The following is a 17,989-nucleotide window of genomic DNA, read 5'->3' as shown; positions in this document are numbered from 1 at the left end:
ATAAATGGACGATCTCCTTGTTGTGAGAGTCACACGGGCTCCGACGCGCATCAATAAATAGCACCCTTTTGCTGTTGTCTTAACAGAACAAGCCTGTTCTCCAAGAATAAATGCAAAGATTAGATGATGTTTGGTGACAATGATCTGACAGTCACTAGATCTTGGGCCTTGGGAAGCTCTCTGTTTGGTTCTCAGGTTTTTATCAGTGGAATAAATATTTGGGCAAGACCAGAAGAGCTGTGAGGTCTGCTTCAGACACGCTGTGCCCCAGAGGGAGGGGCCCGGGGCAGTGGGCTCAGAGCAGGGGGGAGGCCGCCTCGGGGCCCTGCAGACAAGGAGGACCATCTGGAGGCGAGGGAGACGGGGGCGGGGGGGACAGATGGGACCCGCATGCGAAGCCCAAGGACTAGGGTGTCGGGAGCGGAACTGGGGCGTCCACCCGGCTGAGAAGGACTGGCTCCTGGCTCTGGGTGGGCGGTTGGCAGAGGGCTCCTTCCCTCCGTGTAAGCTGGGCTTTCCCCCAAGATGCAGATGCCGAACACAGGGACGAACACAGGCTGCTTCAACGCCGCTCTGCTCCCCAGGACCTGATGCGGAGAAAAGTGCTGGAGCCTAATCGAAGCGGGATCGGTCACTGCCTCCTGCCCTTCCAGGCAGTTTCCCCGAGGGCCTGTGGTTCCCAGGGAACTGGGTCTCCTTCCACAGGAGAAGGACAGTTCCACGGCGGGGCCCGGGGCCACAGTGGCCTCGCAGACCCAAGGGCCTGTCCTGTGGTCGTGGCCTGTCCTGGACACCCGGCCACACGTGGTCCTGCTTTATCACCAGTGACCAGACCGCCAGAGACCAGCCTCCAAATAACTCACCAAGCCCTGAAAATACACACGGCTGAAAGTCACTGCTTAGATTTCAAGGGCTCTCATAAGGCCTGGGCTAAGACAGCTCCTTCCAGGTGCACTCAGGTTTCTACCCAAGGCCAACGGACTTCCTTAGATGGCAGGTAGTGACCAAACAGTGAAAAAGGAAAAAGTGAGTATTTGCTCAGAGCCTCAGGCCCCATGAGGAGATGGTCCAGGGGAGCACCTTGAAGTCAACTGGAGGAATGAATGCGCTTGGGTTTGGATTTTTGGGGAACAATGAAACCCTGACTGCAGTGAGGGATCAGGTTGTGTGCCAGAGGCTGTATCCAACCAGAATACTAACCTGTGACACCAAATTCTGTCGCTGGTGGGAGTGTGAGATTCCCACGGACTCTAGCGAAAGCAGGCGTCAGGGCAGCAGGAAACCCTCCGGGCAGGCAGCACCTAACTGCACAAGCTGGCCTCTCTCCATTTGGGGTCAGAACCTCAGAAACGACTCCTGGTTTTGCTCTTTGTTCTGATGGGTCACGGGGAGCACTCCAGAGAGGAGAACGCAGCAGGGGTGGTGGAAGGGAGAGGGCAGGGTCTGGCTGCCGCACCAAACAACCGTGGAGTGAGGGGGCCTCCCTGACGGTCCAGTGGTTACGACTCCGCATTCCCAGGGCAGACGGCATGGGTTCGATCCGCGGCTGGGGAACTAGATCCTGCATGCGGGCGGCCCCCACCGTCCCCAAAACAGAAAAACTCAAAAAACCGTGCAGTGAGAGGGAGGCCGCTTGTGGTCCAGTGCCGTCAGGAGGGGCGGATGCTGGACCCTTTGTGAGGATCCTGGTGTTGCCGCAGCTGGAATTTGAATCCGTAGGACTTAAGGCCTGTTTGCTCACTCATGTTGCTGAAGGATCCAGATGGAGCGTCAGGAAGAACCAAGTCCCCTGTTCTTCAGGATGTTCCAGGTCGAGCTACACGGAGACTCTGCTCATCAGGCAGAGGGTCAGACTCGGTGGGATGTGGCCCCCCCCACGAGTCTCATCCCCTCCTCTCCTGGGAGGCGGGCAGCTCACCCCTCCCGACCTCTTTGCAGCTGGGACCCTGAATGTCGATCACATTTCCCACCGAGGGGCTCTGACTGGGGCATGGCGGAAGGAACCCATCTTCTTGCTGCTGGACCACTTCCTGCTTCCTAGAAAGCTGCAGGGCGGGACGCCCCCAGCCGGGCTGCCGTGTCCATGCGCTCGTCTGTGCAGTGTGTGGAGTGGGGTTTGTGATGGAGGCCGTGGCGGGAACATCCAGCCTTAGGTTGTCACTGGCTTTGCGGGTTGAGAGGCCTCGGTGCGGCCCTGAGGTCAGGCGGCTTCCCCATCCTGGCAGAGTGTCCTTGACCCCGGGGTTCTGGGGGCACCTGATCCCCCATTTTCATGACTGTGACGAAGGTTGCTGGGAGGCCAGCTCTCCAGGGTCCACGGGTCCTGCCTGGAGGTCCAGCCTGGAGCCCTTCTACCAGCCCTGCGACTGAAGCCTCTCAGCTCTCTTATGGGGCCCAGAACGGTTTCTGTTTCTTTCGCTAAACCATCACTGATAAATCTCATCGCCCCCTGGGAAGGTTAGGTTTGTTGTTGTTCGATCACTGATTCATTCGCTCTTTTATTTGACAGATACGAACACTGAACATCCGTGACTTGCAGGCACTTTCCTAAGCTCTGAGGATGTAAAGATAAATAAGACTCCATCTTTAAGGAGATGACAATCTAGGGATAGACAGACAGAGCACTATAATAAACCCGATCGTGGGCAAAGAGGGAAGCAGGGCTCCTACGGAGAGTGTGGGTGGAAGGTGGGCTGCAGGGAGGTTCCGGGAACTATCACAGGAGAAAAACAGAAAACCGGCTCCTGACCTCAATGAGCTTATAAGCTAAAAAGAATCAAAGTGCAGCCCATCACAGACACGAGGACATTTACAAAGCGGCACAAAGGTAAGTGAGAGCAGTAACGATGGGGGACCCGCAGGAGGACGAGGAAGTTTCCGAAGGCTCCGTGGAGAAGGTAACGTTTGCTGGAGCATCCAGGGGAAGAAGGTGGGGGTGGCGGTGAGGGAAAAAGGAAGCTGCGGGGGCCGTTATGTCATCCCGGGCAGTCAAGGAGCCTTTTTATCAGCCCCTTGTCATGGGGTCACGGCTGCACCGCCAGAGCCCCACTCTGCCCAGCTGCCGGGATCCTGCGCCCACGAGGGTCTCTCCTTCTGCTTCATTCGATGACGGTGCAAGTGTCCAGATTCGGATCCCGGGAGAGGCGGCTGAGCGGCCTCTGAGGTTCTTCCCAGATGTGGCCCCTCATCTCTTGTTTCCTCTGACCCCAATTCACACCGTCCCTCGACCCTCAAAACAAGCCCACGTGCCTTCCTGGACCAGCCCCACGCGTCCACCGCTTCCTGCATCTCCGCGGCAGCCCCAACGCAGAGCACTTAGCTCCAGACTGACTGCTGTGTGTTTTCACTGTCCTGTGTGCTCTGGCCCTGCAAGGACAGTGCTTTCTCCACCACGCTTTCACCAGAATCCTGCCTGGCTTGTGAGGCCCACACATGTGGGGATGGCCAGGTGCAGTAATGACTCAACCACTCGGCCACCAGTCACTCCACAGACATTTACCGAGGACCCACCACCACGGGCAAAGTGAGCAGGGTGAGAGTCACCCAGGAAATAGCTGCATGAAGCTGAATGAGAAATTCCCTCCCCGCGAGAAGGGGCGGCCTGGCACAGTCAGCAGAGAGTAAACGAGGAAATTCCAAGGGGCCGGGGTGCAGGGGTGACACCGGGTACCATGAGACACGGACGGGGCATCTAGCGTGGAAGGCGGGGGCAGGAGCTAAGGTGAGGGAAGCTGGTGCAGGTGACCATGCGACCTTCATCCCAGGGATGCTCACAGCGGGGGGTGACCACCGCAGGGGACAGGCACGGGCTTAGGGCACCAGCTCTGCATGTTCGGAAGCAGACGAGTGACCCATGTGCGAACCTCGTCCTGGAGCAGGAAGGGCCCCCTCCACGGGTGGGCAGAGGGGAAGCGGGAGGAGAGGCAGGGCGGCGAGGGAGGAGTGGAGGCCCGGCAGCCTCCCTCCTTCGGTCTCCGGGACCGGGGTCCTCCTGCGGGGACGTGCTCATTTCCTGCCCCTGCCTCCTGGGGAGGGGGGGGACGTGCACCCACCCAGAACAGCCCTGCCCGGAGCCGGGAGCCGGACCTGTGGACGAGGGGTAAGAGGGCAGCAGGCCGGCCTGCCCTGGGGTCGGGGAGGGGCTGCTTTAGGTGGAGGCGCTCACCTCACTGGCTCACCTGGGACCTTCCGTCTGTCTCAGACGGGATCATGCTCTCTGTCACTCACCACTGAGGTTACAACTGGCAGCATCTCACAAGGTCTTCAATGATGCCACACATTAAGGACAAAATTGCCCCACCACCCTGTCTCCTCTTCCTCCACTGGCTCTCCGTCCTCGGGTGGGGACGCGAGAGGTTCCTGCTGCCCAAGCCCCGTAAACCTTTCCCTAACGTGAACCTGCAGGACTTCCCACCTGCTCCTGGGCAGGGCTGGAAGGGGACGGAAGATGGAGAAATGGTCCCAGTCCTGGAGAATGCCCAAGGCTGCTGCCCAAAGGCACACGCGCGGGGCGCTTCGTGCAGGAAGCTCCCCGTGAGTGCTGGCCGCCTTCCTTCGCGCACGGGGAGCCTCGGTCTCTTGTGTTGATCCCGGGCTCCGTAGGGTCAGCAGGCAGAGGAGGAGGGACGGACGGCGGAAGGTGCGGAGCCGGCAGCCCAGCGTGACAGCTGACGAAGCCCTGCACGTCCCTCCCAGGTCCCGTGGGACAGAGGCTGCGGGCGGAGCGGCCGGACTCCCTCACGGGGCTGGGCTGGAGGCCCATCGATGCGCCGCGTGGTCCGCAGCGCAGCCCTTCGCTTGCGCTCTGACTTCGTTTGAAACTCGGCGGGTGCGAAAGCATGTCAATCCGATCGTCTTCCCGAGAACAAGGCCTTTGCTGACAGGTGTAGAAAGCTAACCTGCGTGAGAGAATAAAATACCCCCTGCTAGATGGGGGTGCCGGGGGCCAAGTTTGGGTCCTTAGGAGCTCTGGAATATTCCACATCCTGACTGTGAGAACGTAGCTCAGTAGAAAGCTCACCTCCATCCCTCTGCCACCTGCCCCGGCCTGGGGGAGGGGGCAGTGTCCTGCGCTCACAGAGGGGAGCCTGGAGTCCGCCGTCGCCCCTCCCCCGCTCCTGTCCCCTCTGCCCAGGTGAGGGCCGAGGGACCTGCCTCCCAGGTGTGAACCAGCAGGTGTCGGAGTCCGGGAACCTCTCCGCGCTTTTTCAAGGACGTTTGAGCAGAGCCCTGGTGGCTGTGAAGGATGCGTGGGGCACTGCGGCCGCACACCCACACCCCCGGCTCTCCTCGCAGGTTCCCATGGCGACGGCATCCGTGGCTCCTGGTCCAGTTACTGGGCAGCGCTGGCGGGACCCGGCGGGGGAGAGGGGGAGCTGAGCTCCTGGACGGGGCCGAGGGGCAGCCCGGGATGCAGAGGAAAGATGCACTCGGGTTTGTTGGGAGAACCGCTGTGGAATGAAGCTTTCGAATATGAGGGATGGTATTTTTCAGTCCGCCCCTCCCTCGGATTATACCAACAATGCAGTTTGGGGCAGAAGCCATCTTTATCTGCAGTAGCTTCTGTACTTTTTTAGCTCGTACTTTCCCCCTAAACAATTTTCTCTCTTCAAAAAAGCAACGAGACTCTTCTCACTTATTTGGCAAAGTCGCATCAAAAGAGCATGTTTCTTCGTGGGTTTTGAGGGAATTCAGCTGAATGTCCTCTTGCTTCCGTGACAGCTGCCTGGGCCCTGCTGCCTTTGCAGCAGGGGAGGTCCGCCCCATACTGGGCACCCTTCACAGTAAAGTTTGGAAGGTGGTTGACCAGGACCTTTTTGGCACAGAAATGAAGTGATTCTTGTGGCTGGAGAGACTGCGTCATCTGTGAGCTGAGAGGCACCCTGAGGCTACACTCACCAGGGACTTTAGGGAAGCAGCGGTGGGAGGAAAGAGGGTAGATTAAAACCCAGAATTCCGGTCCTCCTGGGGGGGTGAACCAACATGGTGATGGTCCCCACAGACCATTATCTACATGCCAAGCATCTTACATGGATTTTCTTTGTGCCCCAACTTTGGAAAATGGTCAAACTTGCAGAGAAGCTGAAAAAGTAACAGCATAAGCGCTTTACATTCACCGATGGTTCACATTTCCATGTCTGCCTCTGCGTGTGTGTGCGTGTATGTGCGTCTGTGTGTGAGTGTGCACAGTTCTGTCTTGTTCTCATTTGTCACTAAATCCCTGGGCAGTGAGTTGCAGACTCGCGGGTCCCCCACCCAGCGCTCCACATTGATCAGGGACGAGGACGTCCTCCTGCAAAACGCCGACACTGTGACCAACCCAAGCAACGCACCCTTGACTCAGTGTCCACACCTAGTCACACAGCTCATACACAATGTCCCCAACTGTCCCCAGACAAGATCACACATCGCATGAACTTGCCCTGGTACCTCTGTTTCCTTTCAGTTTGAGCTGTTCCCCCATCTGTTTTATTTGCTTTTTTTTTTTTTGGCTTTCATGATACTGTCATTTTTGAAGAGTTCAGGTCAGTTGTCTTGTTTATGCACCTGAAAATCAGTATCCATCATAGATACAAACAAATTAGAGAATAAATGGAAGAAAGACCCTCATTTGTCATCACAAAAGAACAGTGGCAGCAGCAGCCACGACAACAACAAAAAGTAGAAACAAACTCAAGAAGCAAGAGTACTGGCCGTGAGGGAAGCTTTAAGACAGAGTTGAAGAACAGAAAGACCCAGTTGGTTGAATAAAAAGTCTCAACACCTCAATGCTTGTTCAGCCAAACAAGTTAATTTCAAAGTTCATAAGAAAAAATAAGTAACAGCTGGGAAATAATGAAAAGAAGAGCGATGAAGGGGCCCCAGCCCAGCGGGACAGGAACATGAGGCCTCGGAGTTAAGCAGCATGAAGACGAGGCTGGGAGAGCCAGACATGCAGGTGGCACAGGGACCAGGGTGCAGAGACGGCAACTCAGATGTGAAGAGAGTGACGGCTCATGTCCAGGAGAAGGTGTGTTTTCCAGTAAACGGTGTTGGGGGAACTGCAGAACCAACTGTAAAAACGCATTTGGGTTCACATATCATACCATTCACTGGAAGAGACTCCAAATGGACCAAAAAATTAAATGTAAACAAAAGAAACCATGCAAATGCTAGAATAAATCATGGGCAAGGTTCTTTATAGCCTGGGCTGGGGAGAATGAATTAAGGCTCATAAATTCAACAGTAGTTAAGAGAAATGCAACTTATATCACAAAGGACCACTTTCCCTACTATGTAAGGTATTACAAATCGTTAAGAAAAAGACCACAGACCTGGAAGAAAAATGGGCAAAGGAAACGAACAAGTTGGGCCACAGAAAAGGGAAAGCAAACGGCCCCTAAGTGATGAGAAGCTCAGCTACTGAGATGCCGTATTTCACTAACAAGCGTGACAAACACCCAGAATTCGGTCGGCAGGCGCTGCGGGCTGGGAGAGCCGCACACACGCTGTTGGGGAGGGCAGGTGAGGGCGAGTCAGTAGCACCTGTGAACGTTTCAGATGTCGTCCTGCCTCTGGGAATTTACCCTAACAATATACCTCCCCACGTGTAAAATGTAGGCAAAGGGTTATTCATCGCAGCACCGTGCAGATTAGCCAATGACTGGAAACTAAGCGTTCATCAGTAAGAGATGGATTGAAGATTATAAATAAAACACGGAGCTGTAATGGTGAACGAGGACCCTCTCTGCTGGGACCAGGGAGGTGTCTGCGGTCCTGCTCCAGCCGGGGTGCAGGGTGCCTCTGAGGGGCACGGCAGTGAAGGCAAAAGGGCAAGAAGGGCCCTTCAGGGTGAGGGGTCACGTGGGCGCGTCCTGTGCAGACATTCAGAGCTGCGTCCCTACAATCAGGCGACCTGAGGCCTATGCGTGGTTCACCTCAATAAAAAAACAGAAAATCATCTTCCCACTCATGCTCTCCATCCTGGCAGAGCCCTCTCCCCTTCTCGTTTATTATCTTAACATTTTGCTTTGAAACAATGACTGATTCACAGAAGGCTGCAAAGACGTGTATAGGTCGGTCCCTTGCATAACTGCCGCACAATATCAATTGCAGGAGTTTGACAGTGATCAGGTCCACAGAGTTCTCAGTTTTCTCCTGTTCTACACATCCGTGTGTATACACGTACGTGTGTGTGTGTGTGTACGCGCACGCAGCTCTATGCAGCACTATCCCCTGTGCAGCTTCCTGTAAGCGCCACCCCGTCGAGATCCGAGATCCGTAACGCGGTCTCTCAGGATCCCCCCTCCCACGCCGACCCCTCCCCCCTTCCCTGGTCCTGGAAACAGGCATCTTCTCTCCAGCGCTACGATTGGCTCACCTCAGGAATGTCCTGTAAGTGGAACACCCCGCACCTGACCTTTCTTCCTCAGCCTAATTCCCTGGAGGAGCATCCAGCTGACTCCTTTCCGCCGGGGGCAGTGCTCCAGGGCTCGGGGACCGGCTTGTTTCACCGTCGCCCACGGGGGCACCTTTGGACAGCCTCCGGCTTCAGCGATGGTGAATCAGCGGCCACCCACGCGTGCGCACAGACTCTGCGTGACGTCGGGATGAACGCCCGAGGGCGGGCGCACTGGCTGGGTGGTGTGGTGAGCCCGTTTCTACTGTGTTCGAGCCACTGTACATACTGGGGTCTGTTTGGTGTGAGTGCTGCAACCTCTTTGCTCCCACTTACACGGCACGGGGGTTCGCAGAACCTGAGGATGCGCACAGGCAGCCGTGGTGCTTTGCGAGCACGGCTCTTTCCAGGCTCGACGGCGAGCTGGCCGTGAGTGAGCCCCACGGGTGCCGAGTCCAGAGAGAGGACCCCTTCGCGTACTGACCTAGGTGTGCCTAGGCGTGGGCCACTCAGGACCTGCTGGTACCAAGCAGGGGTCAGAGGGCTGCCTCTCCCAGGTTGTCAGCGACCAAGCGAGTGGGTCGCTTGACTACGTCCCTTGCAAGCAGCTTGTTGAGTGACGACCTCTGTAAAGACCCTATTTCCAAATACAGTTACATCCTGAGGTCCTGGGAGTTGGGGCTTCAGCACAGGAATTTGGGGGCCACGATTCAACCCATACTGCCTTGGCCTCCTCTTCCCAGCACAAGAAGGATGTCTGCCGCTTGTCAAGCCAGGCTCTCCTGTGCTGGCCCCTCACGCCTGACATGAAGGTGGTAATGTCTCTGAGCTGCATCCCTGCTTCGCCACAGACCCTGTGTGCACCCACCAGACAGGGGAGCATTTTTCTTTAATGAGGCCGGTGAGCTAGTTACCTCTGGACAGGGCCTTTCTTTTCCAAATCAGTAAGCATTTCTTAAATACTTTTAAGTGACTAGGGTCACTGTTGAGAAGTTACATGATACAGAAAAGTCGGAAAGGACAAAACCACTTTCATCCTACTACTTAAAGATAATTACTGCAAACACATAAATTAGTTTCTTCCATTATGTATACTGGATTGTATTTTCTTTCTACAGTTATAATCATACTTTGAGTTACATATTTTTTAAAGCTATATAATTCGTATCAGCAGAATTAGTTGTGAATTAACTCCACTTTTTAGGCCTCTAGAAAGACCTGGATCACATCAAGTGCCCAATGAATATAAACTACACAGTTTCCATCTACTTACGTGCAAAATACCTTAGAAACTAGGTTTTTATTTTCACCAACGACACTGACTCAGCCTCCACATTTGCTTCCCTCTTGTGATCACCTGTTCTCAGATTTCCTTTCTTAACTGTGCAAATTAACATACTCCACGTGCCCAAAGGTCATGTTTAACAATGTTCACATCTTACAGAAGATATTCACCAAAGTTTACTTTTTACTTCGGATTTGCTTCAGTAACATTTCCTTCCACTGAAGGATTCCACTGAATCCTTCCCATCATCTCCCCACTGGCAGAGGTGCCCACGTGGGACCCCGTCATGATAAACTCCGCAGGTGGTGCATTACCTCCGTTTTACAGATGAGAACCCCGAGGCTCAGGAGGCATCAAGGACCTGCTGAGGCCACACAGTTAGGGCAGCACGGTGCTGGCGTCTGAACGCCCACCCGAGACACTGCAAAGCCAAGTCCCCTCCTGTTGTCCACGCCACCGCTGCCCGAGACAGGCGGGGCCCTGCTTGCCTCTCTGAACACACAGTGAGAGAGGAGAGCAATGCTAAACCATTTTGCATTTCGCGCCAAACGCAGGGTCACCAGGGAGGAGGTCTGGACCTTCACACGCAGCCCCGTCTGCATCCTGATGCCCTGTGCACATGCGCACACGCACTCCGCTCAGGTGCTGGGCACGGTACTGCTCCAGCATCGTGGACCCGCCCGATGGTGCGCAGCCAACCTGACTCTTTCCATTACTGTAAGTTCGCTCATTTAAAACAAAGCAAAATGGGGATTTGATGCAGGACTTCGACAGGACTGGGGGAAACAGAGACTTCACTCTTGGAGTGCACACACAAAGTAGTGTGTGCATCAGGACCCGGGGGAAGGAGCAGTGACCCCACAGGAGACTGAACCAGACCTACCTACTCGTGTTGGAGGGTCTCTTGCAGAGGCGGGGCGGGGGTGGCTGTGGCTCACTGTGGGGACAAGGACACTGGCAGCAGAAGTTCTGGGAAGTACTCCTTGGTGTGAGCCCTCCTGGAGTCTGCCATTAGCCCCACCAAAGAGCCCGGATAGGCTCCAGTGCTGGGTCACCTCAGGCCAAACAACCAACAGGGAGGGGACTCTGCCCCACCCATCAGCAGACAAATGGATTAAAGTTTTACTGAGCTCTGCCCACCAGAGCAACACCCAGCTCTACCTACCACCAGTTCTTCCCATCAGGAAGCTTTCACAAGCCTCTTAGATAGCCTCATCCACCAGAGGGCAGACAACAGAAGCAAGAAGAACTACAATCCTGCAGCCTGTGGAATGAAAACCACATTCACAGAAAGACAGACAAAACGAAAAGGCAGAGGACTATGAACCAGATGAAGGAACAAGATAAAACCCCAGAACAACAAGTAAATGAAGTGGAGATAGGCAACCTTCCAGAAAAAGAATTCAGAATAATGATAGTGAAGATGATCCAGGACTCAGAAAAAGAATGGAGGCAAAGATCGAGAAGATGCAAGAAATGTTTAACAAAGACCTAGAAGAATTAAAGAACAAACACCTAGATGAATTAAAGAACAAACAAACAGAGATGAACAATACAATAACTGAAATGAAAAATAAACTAGAAGGAATCAATAGCAGAAAAACTGAGGCAGAAGAACGGTTAAGTGACCGAGAAGACACAATGGTAGAATTCACTGTCGCGGAACAGAATAAAGAAAAAAGAATGAAAAGAAATGAAGACAGCCTAAGAGACCTATGGGACAACATTAAACACAACAACATTCACACTATAGGGGTCCCAGAAGGAGAAGAGAGAGAGAAAAGTCCCGAGAAAATAAAGATCAGAGCAGAAATAAATGAAATAGAAACAAAGAAAACAATAGCAAAGATCAATAAAACTAAAAGCTGGTTCTTTGAGAAGATAAACAAAATTGATAAACCTTTAGCCAGACTCATCAAGAAAAAGAGGGAGAGGACTCAAATCAATAAAATTAGAAATGAAAAAGGAGAAGTTACAACGGACACCACAGAAATACAAAGCATCATAAGAGACTACTACAAGCAACTCTATGTCAATAAAATGGACAACCTGGAAGAAATGGACAAATTCTTAGAAAGGCATAATCTTCTAAGACCGAACCAGGAAGAAATAGAAAATATGAACAGACCAATCACAAGTAATGAAATTGAAACTGTGATTAAAAATCTTCCAACAAACAAAAGTCCAGGACCAGATGGCTTCACAGGTGAATTCTATCAAACATTTAGAGAAGAGCTAACACCCATCCTTCTCAAACTCTTCCAAAAAATTGCAGAGGAAGGAATACTCCCAAACTCATTCTATGAGGCCACCATCACCCTGATACCAAAACCAGACAAAGATACTACAAAAAAAGAAAATTACAGACCAATATCACTGATGAATATAGATGCAAAAATCCTCAACAAAATACCAGCAAACAGAATCCAACAACACGTTAAAAGGATCATACACCATGATCAAGGGGGATTTATCCCAGGGATGCAAGGATTCTTCAATATACACAAATCCATCAATGTGATGCACCATATTAACAAACTGAAGAATAAAAATCATATGATCATCTCAATAGGTGCAGAAAAAGCTTTTGACAAAATTCAACACCCATTTATGATAAAACTCTCCAGAAAGTGGGCATAGAGGGAACCTACCTCAACATAATGAAGGCCATATATGACAAACCTGCAGCAAACATCATTCTCAATGGTGAAAAACTGAAAGCATTTCCTCTAAGATCACTAACAAGACAAGGATGTCCACTCTCGCCACTATTATTCAACATAGTTTTGGAAGTCCTAGCCACGGCAATCAGAGAAGAAAAAGAAATAAAAGGAATACAAATTGTTAAAGAAGTAAAACTGTCACTGTTTGCAGATGACACGATACTATACATAGAGAATCCTAAAGATGCCACCAGAAAACTACTAGACTAATCAATGATTTTGGTAAAGTTGCAGGATACGAAATTAATGCACAGAAATCTCTTGCATTCCTATACACTAACAATGAAAGATCAGAAAGAGAAATTAAGGAAACAATCCCATTCACCATTGCAACAAAAAGAATAAAATACCTAGGAATAAACCTACCTAAGGAGGTAAAAGACCTGTACTCAGAAAACTATAAGACACTGATGAAAGAAATCAAAGATGACACAAACAGATGGAGAGATATACCATGTTCTTGGATTGGAAGAATCAATATTGTGAAAATGACTATACTACCCAAGACAATCTACAGATTCAATCCAATCCCTATCAAATTACCAATGGCATTTTTTACAGAACTAGAACAAAAAAAATCTTAAAATTTATATGGAGACACAAAAGACCCCACATAGCCAAAGCAATCTTAAGGGAAAAAAACGGGGCTGGAGCAATCAGACTTCCTGACTTCAGACTATACTACAAAGCTACAGTAATCAAGACAATATGGTACTGGCACAAAAACAGAAATATAGATCAATGGAACAGGATAGAAAGCCCAGAGATAAACTCATGCACCTATGGTCAACTAGTCTATGACAAAGGAAGCAAGGATATACAATGGAGAAAAGACAGTCTCTTCAATAAGTGATGCTGGGAAAACTGGACAGCTACATGTAAAAGAATGAAATTAGAACACTCCCTAACACCATACACAAAAATAAACTCAAAATGGATTAAAGACCTAAATGTAAGACCAGACACTATAAAACTCTTAGAGGAAAACATGGGAAGAACACTCTTTGACATAAATCACAGCAAGATCTTTTTTGATCCACCTCCTAGAGAAATGGGAATAAAAACAAAAATAAACAAATGGGACCTAATAAAACTTAAAAGCTTTTGCACAGCAGAGGAAACTACAAACAAGACAAAAAGACAACCCTCAGAATGGGAGACAATATTTGCAAACGAATCAACGGACAAAGGATTAATCTCCAAAATATATAAACAGCTCATGCAGCTCAATATTAAAAAAACAAACAACCCAATCAAAAAATGGGCAGAAGACCTAAATAGACATTTCTCCAAAGAAGACATACAGATGGCCAAGAGGCACAAGAAAAGCTGCTCAACATCACTAATCATTAGAGAAATGCAAATCAAAACTACAATGAGGTATCACCTCACACCGGTTAGAATGGGCATCATCAGAAAATCTACAAACAATAAATGCTGGAGAGGGTGTGGAGAAAAGGGAACCCTCTTGCACTGTTGGTGGGAATGTAAGTCGATATAGTCACTATGGAGTACAGTATGGAGGTTCCTTAAAAAACTAAAAATAGAATTACCATATGACCTAGCAATCCCATTACTGGGCATATACCCAGAGAAAACCATAATTCAAAAAGACACATGCACCCCAATGTTCATTGCCGCACTATTTACAATAGCCAGGTCATGGAAGCAACCTAAATGCCCATCGACAGACGAATGGATAAAAAAGATGTGGTACATACATACAATGGAATACTAGCCATAAAAAGGAACGAAATTGGGTCATTTGTAGAGACGTGGATGGACTTAGAGACCTTCATACAGAGTGAAGTTAGTCAGAAAGAGAAAAACAAATATCGTATATTAACGCATATATGTGGAATACAAAACAAATATCGTATATTAACGCATATATGTGGAAACAAATATCGTATATTACGCATATATATGGTACAGATGAACTGGTTTGCAAGGCAGAAATAGAGACACAGATGTAGAGAACAAACGTATGGACACCAAGTGGGGCAAGCATGGCGGGGATGGTGGTGGGATGAATTGGGAGATTGGGACTGACATATATACACTAATATGTATAAACTAGATAACTAATAAGAACCTGCTGTATAAAAAATAATAAAATAAATAAAGCAAAATGACTAGAAAAGAGAATAAATCAATCCATGTATGCCTATAAAAAAACCTTGAGGACTTGATTTTCTTTTTAACAGAACAGATGGCTGGTGACCATGGAGTCAATATTAACACATATCAGAATTTCAGCCCAACTCCAGGCAGGGAGAGATGGGTAGCTGTGCGGAGAAACACAGAAGGGGTATTTTAAGGAATCCATATATTCCTGAAGTTTAGGTCCAAGAGGAGGCTGATCTGAAATGAGCTGAGACAAGAAGATAATGGTTTTGTCCACACGCCACAGAAGGTAAACGTTTTGGGAAGAAACCAGATCAAACCAGACAGGATGGCTGTGGCTAAGGGTGTGGGTTCTGAGAAAGGCCGCCTGGTCTGAGGCGGCCTACAGCGCTTGTTGGCTGCGTGGCCCCAGGTGAGTTATTCACCTCCCGTATCTCTGCCCCTTTCCCTGTGAAGTGCCGGTGGTCCTGACAGATGCCAGTGGGGCTGTGAGTAGCACAGTCCCCACCAGGACATGTACGGGCCTCTGGCATCGTAGGGGCGCCACAGAGGTCACCCCTACCGGCCAGCTGCAGCCCAGGGCACTGGTGCTGCGCGTCTGTGACAGATCCGGGTTCACCTGAGGACACAGCCCATCAAAGTGCTTCCTGGACCAAACAAAGAGCCTGAATCTGATTAAGTCTCTAGGCCTGCGCTTTTAAAAAGTATGTAAAATTAAATTACTCAGCATGAAAGTAGACTAAATATTCAGTTCCTCAGCGGCACCAGCCACGTTTCCAGGGCTCAGGAGCCACACGTGGCTGGTGGCGGCTGCAGGAGGCAGGGCTGATGCAGAACAATCCCGTCTTTGCAGAAAGTTCCACTGGACAGCCTTGTTCTGGAAAAGACGATCAGTTTACGGAAAAGCCAGGGGACGGAGAATCATGCCGAGGCCACCAGCAAAATACAGACTATGGGAACTTTTACAGGACAAAGGACTTAGCTTCTTCAGTAAATATGTGGCAAGAGTGTAAAGGAGACAAGAAGAACTGTTTCAGACCAGAAAAGATGTGAGAAGCACATTGGCCACACACAGTGTAGAGGCTCTGGGTTTTGATTTTGAACAAACCAATTGCAAAAAAAGACACTGATGAGACAATAAGTGAATTTTGAACATTGCCTGAATATTTGATAGTATTGAATTCTGTCAATTTAAAAAACACTAAAAAAATCAGTATCAATAAAATATGCACACTGTGAACTTTTCCTTCTAACAGTTTTTAAGTACATAGTTCAGTGGCATTGAATACATTCACGTGATTGTACAACCACCACTGCTATCTACCTCCAGAACTGTTTCATCTTGCAACGCTGAAACTCTGTCCCCACTACACAGTAACCCTCCGGTCCCCTGTGCCCCCAGTTCTTGGCCCCCACCATCGACTTCTTGACTCCAAGAGTTTGACTACGCCAGGTTCTTCACGTAAGTGGAATCATGTAGTATTTGTCCTTTTGTGACTGGCTCATTTCACTTAGCGTAATGTCTTCAAGGTTCATTCATGTTGCAGGGTGTGTCAGAATTTTCTTCTTTTTAAGGCTGAATAATATTCCATTGTGCGGGTGGACCACATTTAACTTGAGTTGTTTCCACCTTTTGGCTACTGTGCATAATGCTGCTATGAACATGGGTGTACAAATATTTCTTCAAGATGGTGCTTTCAATTCTTTTGTTTATGTACCCAGAAGTGGAATTGCTGGATGTTATGGTAGTGCTATTTTTAGCTTTTTGAGGAACTACCATATTGTTTCCTAGAGCGGCTCTACCAATTTACATTCCCACCAACAATGCACAAGGGCTCCAATTTCTCCATATCCTTGCCAGTACTTGTTATTTTCTCTTTTTTTAAAAAAAAAAATCTTTTATAATAGCCATACTAATGGGTTATTATCCATATTATTACCAATGAAGTGATATGATGTCCAGGATGGGCTTTATAATAACGCAGGGAGTAAGAAGTGGGAGGGGGTCAGGTGAATGACCAAATGTCAATAATTATCCTGGGTGAGAGGCTCGGGGGTTCATTATACTAGTCTCTCTACTTTAGGATAGGTTTGAAATTTTTGACAATAAAAAGTTTAAAAAAAGATCGGAAGTGCATGTTCTCTCTGTAGCAGACCTGGTTCCTGCCCACAGGTCACAAAGGCGCCCATGATCACGGCGCCAGGGCTGTCTCCGTAGGTGATCCATGGGGACTTTTGTGGGGTGCCAGCCCTCAAGGACATGGTTATAGAGCAAAAGGACCGATCTCACCCTTTCCTCAGCAGCCCGTAGTAATGGCTTCTGAGTAAAATATCTTATTTACCAGCTCTTTCAAAGCCCCAGGGCGGGGAGCAAATACGGTCACTTTGAGAAGTGATGTGCTGGATCACATTCCTCTTCTCTGCTCTGGCCCCATCGTCCTGATGGAGGGATTTTGGAACCCCATTTTCTGATGCTGTTTGTCTGCAGGGTGTACAGTGGACATATCAGCTGGAGTAGCACCAGCCTGGTGGGAGAACCTGTGTCCTCACCCGGCCCCCCTCCCTCTCCCCTAGGGGGAACCCAGGCGTCAGCTCATCCACTTGCTTCAGTGATATTCTGTGGCACAGTGATTACAAAAGGAGAATCAGGATTCACACCTGACGCTTTCCAAAGGCAACAATAAGAAAAATTACTACCGTTTATTGAGCACTTACTATTTACCAGGCCCCATTCATGGACCACTTCATTCAATTCATCCTCACAAGAGTCCAATGAGGTAGGTATTATCATTATGCCCATTTTACAGAAGGGGAAACAAAGGCTCAGAGAAGTTAAATTTCCCCCAAATCACACAGCTAAGGGTAGCTAAGTAGAGCTGAGATTCAAATGCAGGTTGTCTGTCTCTTCCTAACAATACAAATCTGTGTAATGAATCATCCTCTTGCATTTAGTTTTTTGGGTTATTTGGACCTTAACTCTTTAGATATAAAAATATACACTCTGTATAGGCTTTTGGAGGTTTTCCTAGTTTTCTTGCCTATAATTTTCATTTTTCCTCTCATTTCCCACATTATATTGTTTCTTTCACACCACACACATCATGAAATACACACATGGCTCCCTAGATGTCCTCCTACATGTGTGACACTGAAAAAGACCACGTCAAGAAGCTCCCGGGTCCCGGTAGTTCCGCCGGACCACACGTGCAGGGCTGGTGCACGGGGGTGTGCAAACCCGACGGGGTGTTAGCTCCTACAGCACCAAGTGTGAAGATTTCTCTCATCAGTAACTTTCCTGAAGGAAAAACTCCTTTTTATCCCGAACCTGCCACCCAATCCTGCTAATTGGACACAGCCCAGTGTCTATTCTGGAACAAAGGTAATGAAATCAGGCAACAAATGGCCAGGTGGGCGGGACGTTGTGTTGGTGGCTGGTTTTCTTTGCTATATATATTCTAATTAGATTTAGCACAATTA

The sequence above is a fragment of the Balaenoptera musculus genome, chromosome 18, assembly GCF_009873245.2.
Source record: "Balaenoptera musculus isolate JJ_BM4_2016_0621 chromosome 18, mBalMus1.pri.v3, whole genome shotgun sequence".
Classification (NCBI taxonomy): domain Eukaryota; kingdom Metazoa; phylum Chordata; class Mammalia; order Artiodactyla; family Balaenopteridae; genus Balaenoptera; species Balaenoptera musculus.
The sequence above is the reverse complement of the archived record's forward strand: the minus strand, read 5'-3'. Positions refer to the sequence as shown.